Source organism: Ochlerotatus camptorhynchus, unplaced genomic scaffold, assembly GCF_037179485.1.
Source record: "Ochlerotatus camptorhynchus isolate MF236.1 unplaced genomic scaffold, CSIRO-AGI_Acam_v1.1 ptg000530l, whole genome shotgun sequence".
Classification (NCBI taxonomy): domain Eukaryota; kingdom Metazoa; phylum Arthropoda; class Insecta; order Diptera; family Culicidae; genus Ochlerotatus; species Ochlerotatus camptorhynchus.
The window spans coordinates 1,805,390-1,823,860 of record NW_027041014.1 but is presented as its reverse complement, the minus strand read 5'-3'; the positions used below and the strand labels follow the sequence as shown (position 1 = coordinate 1,823,860).

Below are 18,471 nucleotides of genomic sequence, written 5' to 3'. Positions count from 1 at the left end.
CCTTTGGAATTATTTGTTCACCATTCGATCCCCTTGGTATTTTTCATAGATCCGGGAATCCTATTTAAAATCGCCATGAATTTATCCACAGAACCTCTTAAAAAAATAACCTTAAATCACATAATGGGCTTGGAGTTTTAATCAAAACTCCTTTATCTTTATCTCGTTTATCTCCCAAATTCAATCTAAAAACTGCTCAAAGTTAAAGTTCTTTAGGGACTGTATCCCGAAAATCTTGTCCAGTCCAAAGTTCTTGACATATTTTAAGGTCCAAAATCGTATTAATTTTCGGCCCGTCTCCACTAGATTCCAAATTTGAACCCTCCCTCTGGACAAACTCCTGTACACGGTCACGTTGTGATTCGAGGATGTTTGGATTCAGATTTCACCACTTCTAGCCAACCACCCAACCAGGTCCGAGGAAGGTACTAACGACCAGGTTCTTTCTGGCTATTAATGAACCAGAGACAAGCAGCTTCTGAATCATTAAACAATGTATAATGTTCTTGGCTTGTCGGATCTCTGTGTGGCTGTCGGCTTCACGCCTTGCCTGCTTGTTTGCACAAGCTTGAGACGACCGATGGGGATGATATCTCGCAGCATCAGCCTGTATTGTAAATATCCCAATGGTTGATTGAATGACTTGGTAATCGTGTTTCTCGGTCGTTGAGTATTCATGCAAACTGTTCGCAATCTGACGACACGTGCGATGTGTGAAAATATACACAGCACTGTGAGGCGAGAGGGATTGTGCTATTTATTCATGCTAAGATTTGAGTGAGAATTTTCCGACTGATGCTTCGGCAACATTTTGTTTTGAAAACACTTAAAGGATTAATTTAACTTCAATTGCACCGTCCGCATCGTGTGGATCTACTTGCTTTTGCTGAAGGAAGTGTTACTGCTACCTAACGCTACAACAAATGTCCCCCTATTGTGATAACAACTTCCGATTTCCATGCTTTTCGCACGGAACTTTTGAACTTCTTTAAATTCAAGTTTTTGAGTGATTGAAAGAGCATCTTATACCCTGAACTTGTTCATGAAGTTCACAATACTAGCTAGGATGGTTCCTAAAACCTTCTATTATGTTCCTCTGGATTGATTTTTTTTTTGTGTTTTGTCAGAATGTCTGATTTGTGCTGAACGTTTGATTATCTTTAATTGAAGTTCTCTGGAATTCGGCTTGTGCTGAAAGTTCTGGGAATTCTCACTCCGATACGTTTTTCTAGACCACTTTCACTGGGTCCATTGGACTCATCCTCCACTTGAAATAGCTTCCAAGAGATGATATTTCATTACTGTGTTTCTACTACCATCTTGTAAGACGGTCACCATCTCCGATTATCTGGAAGACACATACCTAAATTACATTGCTTCGCCTCCGCAGCAGACAACCCCTCATGCAGAACAAATTAACTTACGATTATTGTCCTTACACAACATTCAGCCAAGATATTCCCACACAACCACACACATGCATGAAAACACTGCTGACCTAAGCAGCCTGGCGTAGCATTCTACAAAGGACATGACAAAGCAGACATGGGACGAGCAATTTAACAAAAAAAAAAACACTGTGTCCTGGGACATAAATGGCACCATCTTCCAACGGCAGACCAGACCCAGACCAAGGCCCAGCCCCGGCCTAGGCTCGGACTGCTACTTTGTCCCATCGCATTCCATCGCATTCGTTGTTGTTTGACGACATGTGCAGACCATGCGAAACAACAACTCTCGCGTAACATTTGGAAAGGGCCAATGAGGCAATTTCTCTCGGATCACAAGACTCCCACGCAAACCAACTACACCATTCTTCCTCTACCAGATACTGCTGTTAGTTTGCATGAGTGATTTGTGATGCGCGTGAGAAATTGACGTTTAAAGTCATTGTTTAGACTTGGCTAATTGGCCATTTTGTAAATGTTACGCGAGAACCGTCCTACTTCACACCGTACCACCAGCAACTCCACAGTCTGAGAAATGTTTGGTAAATAAATAGGAAGGTGCTCGTTGCTGTCCGGTGTTGTTCTGCCTTGAAAAGCATGAAATAATGATGCAAAAAAAGAAAAAAATTTCCACTCCATTGGCAGGGTGCGATCCACAGCCTTGAAGGGTACCCGAGTAGAAACAACTTAAGTGTACCGAATTCTGATCCTGACATCAAAATTGACAATGGCCTACGGTATGATGGAAGACTGATACCTACTAATGTATAGCTGTTAGATTGAACTTTGAAAAATAAATCGCATTTTTAAACCTCAAAAAATTCTCGTGTCCGGCTTTTTCGTGCTCAACCTTTATGTTGTGGGAATTTTTTTATGCTATTCTTTGGAATTTCACCGCTTTACCTCATGCCATTCCATTCCAATAATATATTCGTTCCTGCTCGGGTAGGGCTTCCGAATATGAAACGGTCAACATCAATGAAAATTCATGGGAACTGAAAATTTAAAAGCGACCTTACAGCATCCCACACTCCCCTGGTCCTGATATTTACCCATATGACACAGTAATCGTGTAAGACGACAACGATGACGACGATGGGTCCGAGGGTCACGCCAACAACCGAATGCTTCGAACGGCATTCAGTCATATTATAACAAATTGTTGTTTGTTGGAAGCGATTGATCTATCGTTGAAGTGGGTGCAGCATCAAGGACTTTTGCTCGAAACCCAGTTTGACGAACTCCCGGGATCAGGGAAGTGAAATATTTCAATTTGAACTCAATCATCAAATATGTAATTACATTTCCAAACATACCGAGCGGAACTCCACTCAACTGTTTGTCTGATTGTATGTGAGATATAGCATACTGAATTTCCACTTTGGATTTCGATTGCAAAATAGTTTGCTTTCGGCCGTGTGCTTTTAATCCTTGTACAAACTCGCCGAGCATCATTGACAGAGCAGATAGAAGGGTGCTTGTAAACGTGCAGTGTTTGAGTGAATTTGTTCACAATGTAGATTTGTGTTTTCCCGGGTCAAAATTGGTAAGCCACTCGGTCGGCTCCGGTTGACATTAATTCACTTCACTTTCCGCTTGATGTGTTTTCGAACAGGACTTGGGAATGTGGATGATGGAAAAAAAAAGAATTTCATAACCCGGCATCAAAGCAGACTGGATTGCAAGATTTTATTGGGACCATATGGCTAGTTTAAATTTAAGAACTTTTATGTTCCAGTCAATGCAGTTCATCGATTTTAATTAATGATCTATTTCGTATTGTTTAGTCTCCCATTGTTATAGTTTCAATAGGTCAATTCTAAAGGTATGTATTTGTAGTTTTTCAATTGAAATGGTAAATTTTTTCAAAAATTTATAATACAAAGAAATCATGTAAATCAAATTAATCAAATAATTTAGAACATCAAATAATTTAAAGATATCAAATAAATCAAATAAATCATTGAAAAATAAATCAAATAAATGCAAAAGAGTAAACAAAACGAATAAAACAAGGATATAACATAAAACCAATAAATCAATTTCATCATACTACTCTAGTAAATAAAAAAAATCAAATTATCAATAATAAATAAAAAAAATAAAATAAATAAAAAAAATAAAAAAAATCAAATTATCAATAATAAATAAAATAAATAAAATAAATAAAATAAATAAAATAAATAAAATAAATAAAATAAATAAAATAAATAAAATAAATAAAATAAATAAAATAAATAAAATAAATAAAATAAATAAAATAAATAAAATAAATAAAACAAATAAAATAAATAAAATAAATAAAATAAATAAAATAAATAAAATAAATAAAATAAATAAAATAAATAAAATAAATAAAATAAATAAAATAAATAAAATAAATAAAATAAATAAAATAAATAAAATAAATAAAATAAATAAAATAAATAAAATAAATAAAATAAATAAAATAAATAAAATAAATAAAATAAATAAAATAAATAAAATAAATAAAATAAATAAAATAAATAAAATAAATAAAATAAATAAAATAAATAAAATAAATAAAATAAATAAAATAAATAAAATAAATAAAATAAATAAAATAAATAAAATAAATAAAATAAATAAAATAAATAAAATAAATAAAATAAATAAAATAAATAAAATAAATAAAATAAATAAAATAAATAAAATAAATAAAATAAATAAAATAAATAAAATAAATAAAATAAATAAAATAAATAAAATAAATAAAATAAATAAAATAAATAAAATAACTAAAATAAATAAAATAAATAAAATAAATAAAATAAATAAAATAAATAAAATAAATAAAATAAATAAAATAAATAAAATAAATAAAATAAATAAAATAAATAAAATAAATAAAATAAATAAAATAAATAAAATAAATAAAATAAATAAAATAAATAAAATAAATAAAATAAATAAAATAAATAAAATAAATAAAATAAATAAAATAAATAAAATAAATAAAATAAATAAAATAAATAAAATAAATAAAATAAATAAAATAAATAAAATAAATAAAATAAATAAAATAAATAAAATAAATAAAATAAATAAAATAAATAAAATAAATAAAATAAATAAAATAAATAAAATAAATAAAATAAATAAAATAAATAAAATAAATAAAATAAATAAAATAAATAAAATAAATAAAATAAATTAAATAAATAAAATAAATAAAATAAATAAAATAAATAAAATAAATAAAATAAATAAAATAAATAAAATAAATAAAATAAATAAAATAAATAAAATAAATAAAATAAATAAAATAAATAAAATAAATAAAATAAATAAAATAAATAAAATAAATAAAATAAATAAAATAAATAAAATAAATAAAATAAATAAAATAAATAAAATAAATAAAATAAATAAAATAAATAAAATAAATAAAATAAATAAAATAAATAAAATAAATAAAATAAATGAAATAAATAAAATAAATAAAATAAATAAAATAAATAAAATAAATAAAATAAATAAAATAAATAAAATAAATAAAATAAATAAAATTAATAAAATAAATAAAATAAATAAAATAAATAAAATAAATAAAATAAATAAAATAAATAAAATAAATAAAATAAATAAAATAAATAAAATAAATAAAATAAATAAAATAAATAAAATAAATAAAATAAATAAGATAAATAAAATAAATAAAATAAATAAAATAAATAAAATAAATAAAATAAATAAAATAAATAAAATAAATAAAATAAATAAAATAAATAAAATAAATAAAATAAATAAAATAAATAAAATAAATAAAATAAATAAAATAAATAAAATAAATAAAATAAATATAAAAAATAAAATAAATAAAATAAATAAAATAAATAAAATAAATAAAATAAATAAAATAAATAAAATAAATAAAATAAATAAAATAAATAAAATAAATAAAATAAATAAAATAAATAAAATAAATAAAATCAATAAAATGAATAAAAAAAATAAAAAAAATAAAAAAAAAAATAAAAAAAAATAAAATAAATAAAATAAATAAAATAAATAAAATAAATAAAATAAATAAAATAAATAAAATAAAAAAAATAAATAAAATAAATAAAATAAATAAAATAAATAAAATAAATAAAATAAATAAAATAAATAAAATAAATAAAATAAATAAAATAAATAAAATAAATAAAATAAATAAAATAAATAAAATAAATAGAATTAATAAAATAAATAAAATAAATAAAATAAATAAAACAAATAAAATAAATAAAATACATAAAATAAATAAAATAAATAAAATTAATAAAATAAATAATATAAATAAAATAAATAAAATAAATAAAATAAATAAAATAAATAAAATAAATAAAATAAATAAAATAAATAAAATAAATAAAATAAATAAAATAAATAAAATAAATAAAATAAATAAAATAAATAAAATAAATAAAATAAATAAAATAAATAAAATAAATAAAATAAATAAAATAAATAAAATTAATAAAATTAATAAAATAAATAAAATAAATAAAATAAATAAAATAAATAAAATAAATAAAATAAATAAAATAAATAAAATAAATAAAATAAATCAAAGAGATGAAATAAATAAAATAGATCCAATTAAACATTAAAATCAAAAAAGCAAAGCAAATGAATCAAATGAATCAGTAACACCACTCAATTCTTATAAATAATATCAATTAAAAAGGAAATATATAAAAAAAATAAATAAAATAAATAAAATAAATAAAATAAATAAAATAAATAAAATAAATAAAACAAATAAAATAAATAAAATAAATAAAATAAATAAAATAAATAAAATAAACAAAATAAATAAAATAAATCAAAGAGATGAAATAAATAAAATAGATCCAATTAAACATTAAAATCAAAAAAGCAAAGCAAATGAATCAAATAAATCAGTAACACCACTCAATTCTTATAAATAATATCAATTAAAAAGGAAATATATAAAAAAAATCAGATAAATCAAACAAATAAATTAAAATTTAAAAACTACAAGGGACAGCTCTATGGGGTTTTACGCAATGGTGACGTAAGACTACGTCGTCTTACATAATAAATATTATTTGTTAACAGCAGCAGGAGCTTGTGTTTTGTGTAGGAATAGGAATATGAGCGGTGCTCTCTTTGTTTGTACTCTTTATTATGACACGCTTGGCATAGATGGCCCACCGATCAATAGCGGTATGGCTTCTTCCTCCTTCTATAGAGGGTCATGTGGGCTGCAGCTCGTTGCTTGCAGGCAGCCTTTCGTTGTGTTCTCGAGAACAATGTTCAAAGCCACGCATCGAAAGCACTGCTGCTGCTGCTGCTGATGCCGACGACCACACACCACCACACACGGTGATTAGAACTGAATCCGATCAGCGGCTGAGGGAAGCCTTGATAGCTAGCTGCTTGCGAAGAGCCTTTCATTGTGTCCTGGAGAACACCACCACTCACCACGCGGTGGTTGAACACCGTTTGGTGAGACCGGATAGCATTCAACATTGAAATCTGTGTTAGGGAAATCGCTTCTCGCAGGCAATTCATGATAATTTTTATTATCATAGCAACAGTTGCACATTCGTGCAATTTTCAATAATGTCAAATGATAAATTCTTAATAGCAGATACGTAGACATATTTCTGATTGATTGGTGATAAAATTATTGAAATTGGTCCAGGGGCAGCTGAGTAATTAACGGTCAAAATCTTTCATAATTTCGTTTCATGTTCCATTTTTGGTTTTCACAAAGTGTACCCTCATATAGAAATCACAGACGTTGTCCTACGTTAAAAAAAACACATAAATCAAGACAATCAAATATATAAAGTAAATCAGATAAATCAACGAAATCAAATAAATCTTAAAAATCGTTCAATTCAAATAAGTAAATCAAATAAATCAAGTAAATCCAGTACATCAAATGAGTCAAGTTGTTCAAATAAAGCAAATAAAGAAAATAATGCAAATCAAGCAAACCAAGCAAATTAAGCAAAAAAATCAGATAAAGCAAATAAGGCAACTAGAGCATATAATGAAAATAAAGCAAATGAACCAAATACAGTACCCGATAATTTAGTGGTGCCAAAATTTAACGGTTTTATATTGGAATTTAATTCATGATTGCGATGATCTTGGACCATTGTGAGTCATCCTTATGACAGAGACGTTATTAATGATCACCAAAAATTAATTTTAAGTCGGAGATTTTTGAATCTCTCAGCGAATAAATAAACACATATATATTAACTATGTTTTTTCAAAGTATGTTTATTCAACCTCCTCTCCTAGGCTAAATGCCCGCACCTTGGACTTAACGATACCCATCAAATTCTGTGCAACACTTGCGCCATCTTTCTTACACACTTTGATCCACTCTTTCTTCAAATCCTTGTCGTTTTTGAAGAACTTCCATGTTTTCCGGAGCTTATGCCCTTCATAATCGTCCAGAATTTTTCTTTGGACGAAGTTCTGACGAATTTGACGGATTTGCCTCCTTCGGCACAAAAACCGTCGCTATTTTGTATTAAACCGTTGGAAACTTCACCTCAGACCATAAACAGTATCATAGGCTAAATTCAAATTAATCACCCTTAAAAAAATATGCCATAAAAAAACTTACAAAAGTTCACATCTGTTACTCGTTCAGAATCATTCGAAATCTTCCATTTTCAGGCCTTGTATCAAAGGATTTAAAGTGTTTACCAAAGTCATCAGCCACCCCACCCTCTGAGTAAGTTTCCAGCATTAATCCGATCTCAAAAGTCAACCTGATTCCCCTCTGTTCCTTACCTTCAAACTTCTGTCCCGTTGCTCACGATTCACGCTTTCCTAGCGTCCCAGGATATCCTGCAAAAGATAAACAAAAGCGACAAGAAAAAGTAATCGATTAATCTCAAATTCAATATTTCATGGAATTGGATTAGTAGGGGAACTAGGATTTTGCTCGTAGAAAACCCGCTTGCCCGCTCGGGGAGGGGGATAGAGAATTTATCTGATCATAATGGCAAACAAGGAGCAACAAAAAGTCAAACAACACAAAGCGTGTCGGGTTGGGCTGCTGTTGCTCCAATTCTTGGCACCCCCGGCGATGAACTAACTACGTACATCAACTTTTGCCAGGTTGATTCAGCTTTGGCGCTAGAGGTGATGGTGGTATAAGTAAACAGTATCCAGGAAGCAGCATGCTGCAAGAATGGGAGTTAGCAAAAACCTAATTGAATATGCCAAGAATGGCACCAGCAGCACTGCTGATCGGGATCATAAGGAAGTCGTTCTTGAATGATTTATTGTCCGTGCCATGGATGAAAGCGGATAGCAGTATCGATCCAACTGCTCTGCCAGTTGAAGAGACTATGCCGGAAGCAATTTCAAAATCCTTCTGATCCAAGAACCGTTTCCATTTAATCCATCCTTGAGCTCTATCTCATGGTCCATATTTTGACCGTGCCAAAGCAGAGCAGCTGCTCGTTCTTGGGATTTAATTGTTTGAATCGGGATTTGAATCAACAATTTGATAGGAAATAAGACACAGAACCTTTTCAGACAAGTGACGGCTTCACACATTTATATACACCTACTTTAGCACTTCCTACCCGAGATGGCGAGAAAGCGAAGCGAAACTTAACTAGCAACTAAGTAACTCTAATCTTCCTTATCAGCCAAAATTCAGCCTGGCATCCACACCGAGAGCAATGTGAATGTGGTTTTCGCGCGTTTGCCTGGAGCATGGCAATTTGTCAGCCTACACGGATGTGGGAAATAGGCATTTACCATGGTTACGGTTCCAACCAAGTCAAAGGCTTCAAATAGGCGTTCACCTAGAGCAGGCTGATAACAGGACCATTTAAGCCTACGAGTTCAAGAGTATGATGGAATTTGAATGAATCGGTCGTTGCAGTGATGTGGTGCTGCTGTGAAGGATCCTCTGCCTTTGGATATTTCGGTCGTTGCTTGTGGGGAAGGTTGTTGGAATTTTACTAACAGCGCGAAGTTCACGATAAGCCTCAGTTAGAAGATAAATGCTGTTCAGGTCACCCTCAGAATGAGGGTATTAATATTAGCATTCATATCTCAGATTGTGACCATTTAATCAAGTAATAGTAGAATTCGTTGTCGTCTTTTGATGAATCGAGTGGTGCACCACCATAAGACCACCAAGTTGGTCACAGTGGAATAGGAAGGTCGGTAACTTTCATATTTTTCAATTCACAATTTCCCATTATACAGAACAACTTTCTAATCTCGCAAAGTACCCAGTTCAAAGCACCCAATTCCAAATGATCTTAGGCAAATTAAATCCTTTCCCAGTAGATTCATTCCACCCGAAATAACTTTGTTCCGACCAACCACATAGAACAGCTGACCACCCTGACTAGTGAGGTTCCCCTTATCAGAACACTAAACTTTAGAGCCAAGTTAATTTAATTTTCGCCTTCCCCGGTCGGTGTGTTCAGTCTCCCGGAATTCAATTGTCTAGCCCAATAGCCTTTTTCGACTTCCGAGCCACAAATTTCAACCAGCAGTTCAGGTTCAAGCAATCGGAAACGGCAAGATCGAATTTTCCCATTTTGCGTTGCGATGTTTCCCTTTTCCCACCCACTTCGTATTCGGGCACGGACGGATAAGCGAACGAATGCCGTGCCATATCATTAGGGTTCGTTGGAAAAAGTTTCTGCCCACAAATTTTAATCTACCACATTATGTTTGAATGGTTTCAATGCGATTCCATGCCGTGTTAAAAATAAACATTCAAACAACCCCCAGCAGCGAGTTATGGGGATTTCAAAACGATGATGCTCGTTCGGGTGGGGGACGGGACAGGGAGGCGAATTCCTTTAAAACCATTTTCATAATTTTTCGTTAGCTCTCCTCCTTCGGGGCAGGGACTCGTTTTCTCGAGGTTATTGATTTCGGCACAAGGATGTGATGCGTGGGACGTTTCTAACGAGACCATTCTACCGGTCTCGGAGCATGATGGTGAACTTTAATAAAAAAGAAATTGTACATTTTCATCCGATCGAACATGTATGCGAAATGTGGGAAACGTCCGGATAATGGTTGAAAATTTCCATGAAATTTTTTTTCCCGACAAGCGGAAATGGCTGCAGCTAAGCCAAGCCGGAATGATTACAGCCGTTGTGATTGCCTTGCGGTGGTGACGTTGCAGCACGTGTTACTCTCATTGGCATGTAAGGTAGGTGGTTTCCGGTGAGAATATTTTGCCCAAGCACGGGATATTTGCTGAAGAATGAAGCAATTTAGCTGGGAAAGCTCAAACCATACACCTACACATTGCGATGGGTGGCAAGCGATTGGAAAAGTTGCTCCTTGCGTGTGCTGATGGCTGCCGGTGAACGCGTTGAACGCGTTTGGTTTTTTTTTGCGGGGAGGAAATGCAAGCAGAAACAAAGGCAGTCAATATGAATGGTGGTAAATGAGGCGGCTCAATTGTAACTAGTGCAAGGTTTGTTATTGACTTGATGGAAAGTTTGTAAACGCAGCACAATTGGGCGCAAATTGTAACAACGTAAAAATTTAATATCGGGAGATACGGAGCCTGAAACAAAATTAAAGTATCCAGCAATCAATCCACGCATGGTGACCCTTGACTCACTCTCATGTAAAGCGTGTCCGGAAATAAATTTTGTATCATCACACGAAGGTAACACGTTATAGGTTTAACAGAAATCCAATCAAATCTTTCTCTCAACATTTATTTTCCTCAAGTATGTTCCTTTACACTTTTACAATGATAGATTTAAATTTCACCCTCATGCCCATACTTTCGGACAAACTTGACATGACTCCTGCTATCAAGGTTTGGACAAACTTCTCTCCTCGGGTTTTGTAAGCTTTGTGACATTTAACCGTCTTTCTCTATCTACAGGGTGTCTACTCATTTTTTGAATAAAATTACCTGAGTTTTCCAGGTTTTTTTTTCAGAATTTGAATGGATAAATTCCAGGCTTATAAGAAAGCTTTTTTTTTTAAATGCGTTCAAAATATGTAAGATCAAAATCAACAGTAATTAACCCAAACACTCCGGAGATGATCCAGCGTCTGGCTGAAAATCTCTTTAATAAAGACAACCAACCAACCAACCAAACAATTAACCCAATCGTTTTAAAGACATGGCAATCAGTTTTAAAGAAACAGCTTAACAATCAAATTCATTGAATGTTAAAGTTTAGCACTCACTTAATTTCTCACTTTAATAAATTTAAAAATAAGTTAGTCCAAGATCTAAAAATATTCAATGTCTTGAAGTTTCGTATTCCATGTACAAGTTCAAGATATTTAAAATTTTCAAAGTGCCTGAATTAAGGAAAACAAATAAATGATTTATTTCCAGTTCGTAATTAAGAACTTTAAAGAATTTCTGAGGAATGAAAGGATATGCTGAAAATTTTAGTGACGCTCCATAAACAAACTGCGGGAACATAAGCGAAGTTAAGGGGGGAGTACACTTTGATTTTAAAAAAAAAAATGCATTTTTTTTGGCTTAAAATGTTTCTTGGGATGTATAGTTTAATTTAAAAAAGACTCCAGGTCCGCCAGAATATTCCTTACCACTTTACGAAGCGATTTCCTAAAACATGTACCGGCGCGCTGAAAGAGCAATTTTATCTTTAAACGCGTTTATCTCGAAACGGGGTTTTTCAAACTGGCGGAAATAGCTCTAACCAGTTATCGCCAAATTTGGATATCGCCTAGGTTTTCTTGTTCAGAATTAAATTTTGCTTAGAAATACGTATCCACATTTTCGATTTTTGTCAAAAATAGATTTTTAATCCACGATTTTTTAAGCATTTTTAGGGTGAAAAAATGGACTTTTTTTTCCTAAGGCCACAACTTTTGAAAAAATTAATTTAAAAAAAATCGGAATACGTATTTCTAACCCAAATTTCTTTACTAATCAGGATTTTTGTTCAATTTATGTTCCAAGATCACATGGAAAGGAGTATTTTCCCACGCCGTTTTCCGACTTCCGCGCGACCTGGTGCACTGGCCACGGGGAGACGCCAATCGAGTTCAAAAAAAATACAAATTGTAGTTGGAAGGATGACTAATAAATGGGTTATAACATATTTGCCCTCCCTGAGTGTTTTATTGCTTAAAAAAAATAACGAAAATGCCTTACTTTTTGGACGTTCAAAGTGTACTACCCCCTTAACACACTGAAAATATGGGCAATATACTGGAAGCTTTAAGATTCTCAAATCAGTTCTTTTAATATCCGAAAATTTTAAGGAACTTTTATGAAGTTCCTAGAATTTCAGAGCACATCATAGGTGTAAAGCAAACTTGAGAAATAAAGAAAACATGATGGGTATTGTGCAAATTTTTCAAAAGTTCTAAGCACCTCAGAAAAGCTAGATCTAGAGATCTTTGGGCAATTTCAGATCTTAAGAGCAGATCCCATGACTTTAATTCAGACTTTTGGAGCAGTTTAAAGATCTATAATCGTGAATTTAGAAAGAAAATTGAGAACCCTTAAGATGTTCCAATAATTTCAGGAAAGTACAGAGACCATCAGAGAATTTATAAAAACTTCAGAAATATTTCAGGAACTTCACAGAAGTCCAGAGAATTTCCGAGAATTGAGAGCTTTGGGGAAGCTTTGAATATATCAATACAGATCTGATAATCAAAGAGCAGTTCAAATAATTTCAAGGAAATTGAAGAAAACTTAAAGAATTTCCGGAAGCTTCAGCTGTGTTTTGTGTAGGAATAGGAATTTGAGCGAGGTTCTCTCTGTTTATTACACGAAGAGCTACTGATTCCGATCAATAGCGGTGCGGCTTCTTCCTCCTTCTATGGATGCTCCTGTCGGCATTGATGCAAAATATCATGACACTCACGTGAAACTCGTCTTCGCATCAACCGACTATCGCTGACAGATTTTTTTTTGTCACGCAGTGAGAGTTAGAGCCATGGCAAACAACAATCACCAGTAATGGTCGCTGCTCACAAGCAAAACGTTACACTCACTGTTGATGATGAAAAGCACAACGAAAACAGTGAAGACTTCTTCAGTACGATTATAAGAAAAAGCGAAACGACAGAAGAAAATGAAAACAATGCCTACGCATTCCAAGTTCGTCTCGGCAGGCGCGACTGTGTGAGTTACAAACAAAGCAGGCAACATGAAACGGAAGCTATTGGGCTTACTCACCAACACACTCACATAAGCAAGCAAAGCAGCAACTGCTTCAAAATGAGCACAGATGAGTGTCGTGATTGTCGGGAATGACCAGATCGGTGATGGATCACAACAGAAGATGACATTCACCAGTTGCTTTTTACTTCTTTCGTCAACTTGATGGATGGTCATGGAGAGAGCTTCGACGACAACTCGGAGGCAACTTGACAGCTCCAGTATATTGCCAGTGTACCCCAACAATTTGGTGCTGGTGGTTCTGTCAAACTCGCAAATTTCAGAAGTGCTATCTGAAAAGGGCGAATGCGGAATTGAAAAACCAAATTAATGTTTAAAATTCATCGTATTGTCACGCGCTCACTAAACCGCACACGTGACGTTAGCGACATAGGAACTACAGCGATGCCAGCTAAAAATTTCCCCTTGATTCTCAGTAGTATGCACAATACATTATCACTTTATGAAACTTTTTTTTGTGTGTATCGTATGCATTTGAGCAGTACAGTACCAAAATCTTAAACATATGATTTGTAAAACGAAAATATACGATTGCCATCGAATTAATTAGAACACATGGGAATAGAACAAGGATACTTTCGGCATTTTCAAAGCTATTGCAATTATCGTCGATGATGGAAAAAAGAAAGAATGAGTTTGCAGTTAGTAAGAATGTACTTATTATACGCAGCAAGTACTGCAAAATGTTCAATTTAAGGTACTGGCATAAAAGAGTACAACGTTAGTACAACCAACCGGTGAAAACTAACGATTTTAATTTGGCTCACAATTGACTAGCCTATAGGTCCCAAGTACATCAATTAACGTACCCCATTCTAGTCGACATTCTAGTACTGCACTATGTTTGTTTTGATTCTCTATGAAAGTTTGTTAGATAAAATGAGGGGTTCGTGGATTTTCCCATGTTTCGAGGGGTGCATCGATAAGCTTGGGACCGAAGAGAGTACCAAGCTGAGCCAAAAAGTTGAGCACGTTTCTTCGGGACCTTCTGGCCTTAGAGTTACCTCTATGGTAAAACGGTGTACTTTGTACGTATGTCGAAGGCCTTAAATACATTTTAGCTAAATATGTGATATATTATTCAATTTGCCTAAATTTTCAATCTATTGCTACAACGGATCTGTGACCAATACTTATGTGCAAAAATCATCAGAGCTCCATTTCAGCTGATATTCTAGATAATTCTGATTAACAATCACTTCATTTATATGATCACTACATTTTTCAGAGTTCTTCATGGTATTTGAGTTGTCATTGTCACTATTCCCATAACTGTGTAACAACATAATATAACATACAATTTTATGGTCTGATATGCTTCTTGAGGCTTCAAGTTTGGTGAGGAATATCGTTAATGATACGGACGGGTGTAACAAAATACAAACTGTGAATAATTTTTTGTGAGACCCTTATTTGATTTAGTTCATTTAATTTTATGTATTTCTTCAATTTTCAATGGTTCTACAAAATGTTCCTCATCATTCAGCAAAACTTCTACTCACCGCGAAATATTATCAATTTTGTAAGTTTTTTGCGGATACAATTCTTAATGCTTCCAAAGTTTTTGGCCTATTCCTCAAGCCGGAGTTTTAAATAAAAATCTATGCACAATTTTATCAAGATATTGCGATGATTGTTTACTGCATCCTGCTTAAAAATAAGTCATGAAAGTTTCAAAAAAATTTGTTGATTAATGTTGCAGTTACTCATTAGGATTCTATTTTCAAGCCGTTCGTAATATCTTCCAACGTTGAAATATTTGTGATGATTAATGAGTATTTTCAGGTAAATTTCAGAAGTCTTGCATAAAGAATACGCAAGAACATAAGAATAGAGAAACACAGGAAAGTAAAATTTTGGTTATTCATATAGCAAGCCTTTATCGCACCACTATGATCAAAAAAAAAACTGTAGGCTGATTATATTCAAGGGCAAAATAAAATAGAAGTATTTGATTATAAAAGAAAATTAACCTCCATCAATCGGTTTCAAGTTGTTTGGATTATTTAATTTCACCATGAACATAATAAATTCGCTCTTATCATATAGCATTCTTGCTTGTTGTTTGACATCCACACATGGAGAAACAAAAGGTTTGATTCCCATAGAGAAATGCCATTGCGGCGGTGAAGGACAATCCCTTTGTTTATGTTGTGTGGCGACATCTACTATTTGCAAGTGGGTATGTGAAACTAAGGTTATCTGTCACCTTGCCGGGGACTTGTTCGACGAGCACATTGATAGGAATGTACAAAGCGTTACTACCATCAGCTGTTTGGCTTTTTTTTTTTTTTTCTTTATTAAAGAGCTTTTTAGCCTTAAGCTAGTTCATCTCTATCAGCTGTTTGGCGATCCTGCAACTCGCTGCTTGCGGGAAGCTTTTCGTTGTGTACTGAAGAACACCACCACTCACCACGAGGTGATTGAATTAACACCGTTTGGTGAGACCGGATGGAATTTAACTTTGAAATCTGTGTTAGGGAAATCGCTGTTCAATAGTGATATTTTAACAAATGTCTTAAAGTCTTAAATTTAACAGATGCGTCAAAATATTTCTGATCGATTGGTGAAAAAATTATTGAAATTGGTCCAAGGGCAGCTGAGTTATTAACGTTCAAAATCTTACATAATGTTGTTACATGTTCCATGTTCGGTTTTCACAAAGTGTACCCCCATATAGAAATCACAGACGTAGTCCTACGTCGAAATGCGACGACTTTTAGCCAGCAGCGATATCTTCAAACTTTGACCCCATGCTATCTTCACAAATGTTGCATCAACTATTCGTCAATATCTGGGACACCGCGACTTTTCCGGCCGACTGGATGCAGGGCGTCTTGGTAAAAGCCCCCAAGAAGGGGTATCCAATTGTATGCAGCCACTGGTGAGACATCATGTCACTGTGTATTGTTCTCAAAGTTCTGTGTAAAGTTACCTCAATCGGATACAGGAGAAGATCGACGCAACTCTGCGACGACAGCAGGCAGGGTTCCGTACTGGAAGATCCTGTGTGGACCATATTGTCACGCTCCGCATCATCTGGAGCAGGTCAATGAGTTCCAAGAGTCCCTGTACTTGGTATTCATTGACTACGAAAAAGCTTTCGACCGACTAAACCACGAAAACTTGTGGGGCGCTCTGAGACGCAAGGGAGTCCCTGATAAGATCTTCAACCTCATCGAAGTGCAGTACGAGGCTTTCTCATGCAGAGTGTTGCACAACGGAGCTTTGTCAGACCCGATTCGGGTAATCGCGGGTGTGAGGCAAGGATGTATATTATCACCGCTACTGTTCTTCATCGTAATTAGCACAACGGCGCTCTGACATGCAGAGTAAGCTCGACGACCTTGTGGAACGCTCGTCTGAAGCAGGTCTAACCGTCAACGTCAACAAGACCAAATCGTTGGATGTCAACATGGAAAACCGTTCCAATTTCACGGTAGCTGGGCAGGCAGTGGAGAAAGTCGCAAGCTTCCAATATCTTGGCAGCCAGATAGCGTCAAACGGCGGCACCAAGAGCGACATAGGTGCACGGATTAAGAAGGCGAGGACTGCTTTTGCCAGTTTGCGAAATGTATGGAGAGCGAATCAGATCAGTCGACCCACCAAAATCGGAATTTTTAACTCGAACGTGAAGTCTGTGCTGTTATACGCCAGTGAATTATAATATTATTAATAATATTTCAATAATTCGTGCCTGGTGGTTCCACAATTGGATCTCAAATTCCGAGTTTCATCGTTTGTGCCATCAGAAGCCGATAGAGACAGAAATTTGTGAACGGAAGTGGAGGTGGGTCGGCCACACACTACGACGGAGCGGAAACGACCCAGAGGCACGTGGCGGTGGAGCCTAAACAGTGACATTAAGAACGTTGACCGAAATTTGACTTGGGCACAGGTCAAGGCCAAAGCTAGTAATCGCCCAGGGTACTCAAATTTAAAAACACCAATTCAAACCACGAAAATGAAATAATTCTTTTAAATCAACCAAGGGGAACTATGCAATAGCTATTTAAACCCAAACCAATATAACAAATATAAACATATACAAATAACGTGACGCTAAAGATGTGTGGAGTAACTTATCTTAACTAGAAATAATTTTTATTTTATTCGATTCAATTGGACGAAACCAGAATATACTAAATTTAAATTTATCGAGCTAGTGAGTTATTAATTACAAATTCAAGGGAAATAGAAATTTATTGAATTAAGGCAAACCTAACAGTTTCCTACTGTGACGTCACGTTTCTAGTTCATGTGTGTTAGCATAGCCATTCAATATCAAATCAAAGTAATGTGAGCAGTTTTCGGAAAAATCTGACCTGGTTTCTTCAGCGTATCCTGCGTCGGGACCCCTCGTCGGATGTCCCGCGACGTTGTAGTACGCGGACTCAAACAGGATCAGTCGGTCACCGACAGCTTACGCGCCAAGATGACTCGCCCGTGGGCAAGTAAGGGGTATAGGCGTCCCCAAGCGTAGTGGAGTGATGAGCTGTAGTAGCGGTACGCAGCTCACGCCAGCCGCACGACTTGGCGAGACTAGTCGTTCCAACAAAGGCAACCAATTGCGCAGTAGCAGTGGAAAATGCGCAGTAGCAGTAACGGGTGAGCGTAATTGCCGTCTGACCAACAGCTAGCATAAGATGGTGGATGCTCTAGCTGCTTGAAACAGTCCGCTCCAGTTTCGACGATATTTGCCGATTCTAGCACTAGCCAATTGCCGTTGACGGCGACTCTGTAGCTCTTTACTCCTAAGAGAAAACCCATAAGCAAACGTCAGACTGTGCGTGAAACATGGCGGACTTTGTACAATCCTTTCACTCCACCGAAAATTCCCATAAG

The 18,471-nt window shown here is 33.8% G+C and overlaps 1 protein-coding gene across 1 annotated transcript in view; it reads right to left on the bottom strand.

Moving 5' to 3' along the window:
• LOC135713067 (5-hydroxytryptamine receptor-like) overlaps positions 1–18,471 on the bottom strand; it is a 545,162-nt gene that overhangs the window by 273,689 nt on the left and 253,002 nt on the right. Inside the window, exon 2 of the mRNA XM_065236165.1 lies at positions 8,238–8,294. The gene's annotated coding sequence lies outside the window, so the exon portion shown is untranslated. The remainder of the gene's footprint in view (positions 1–8,237; positions 8,295–18,471) is intronic.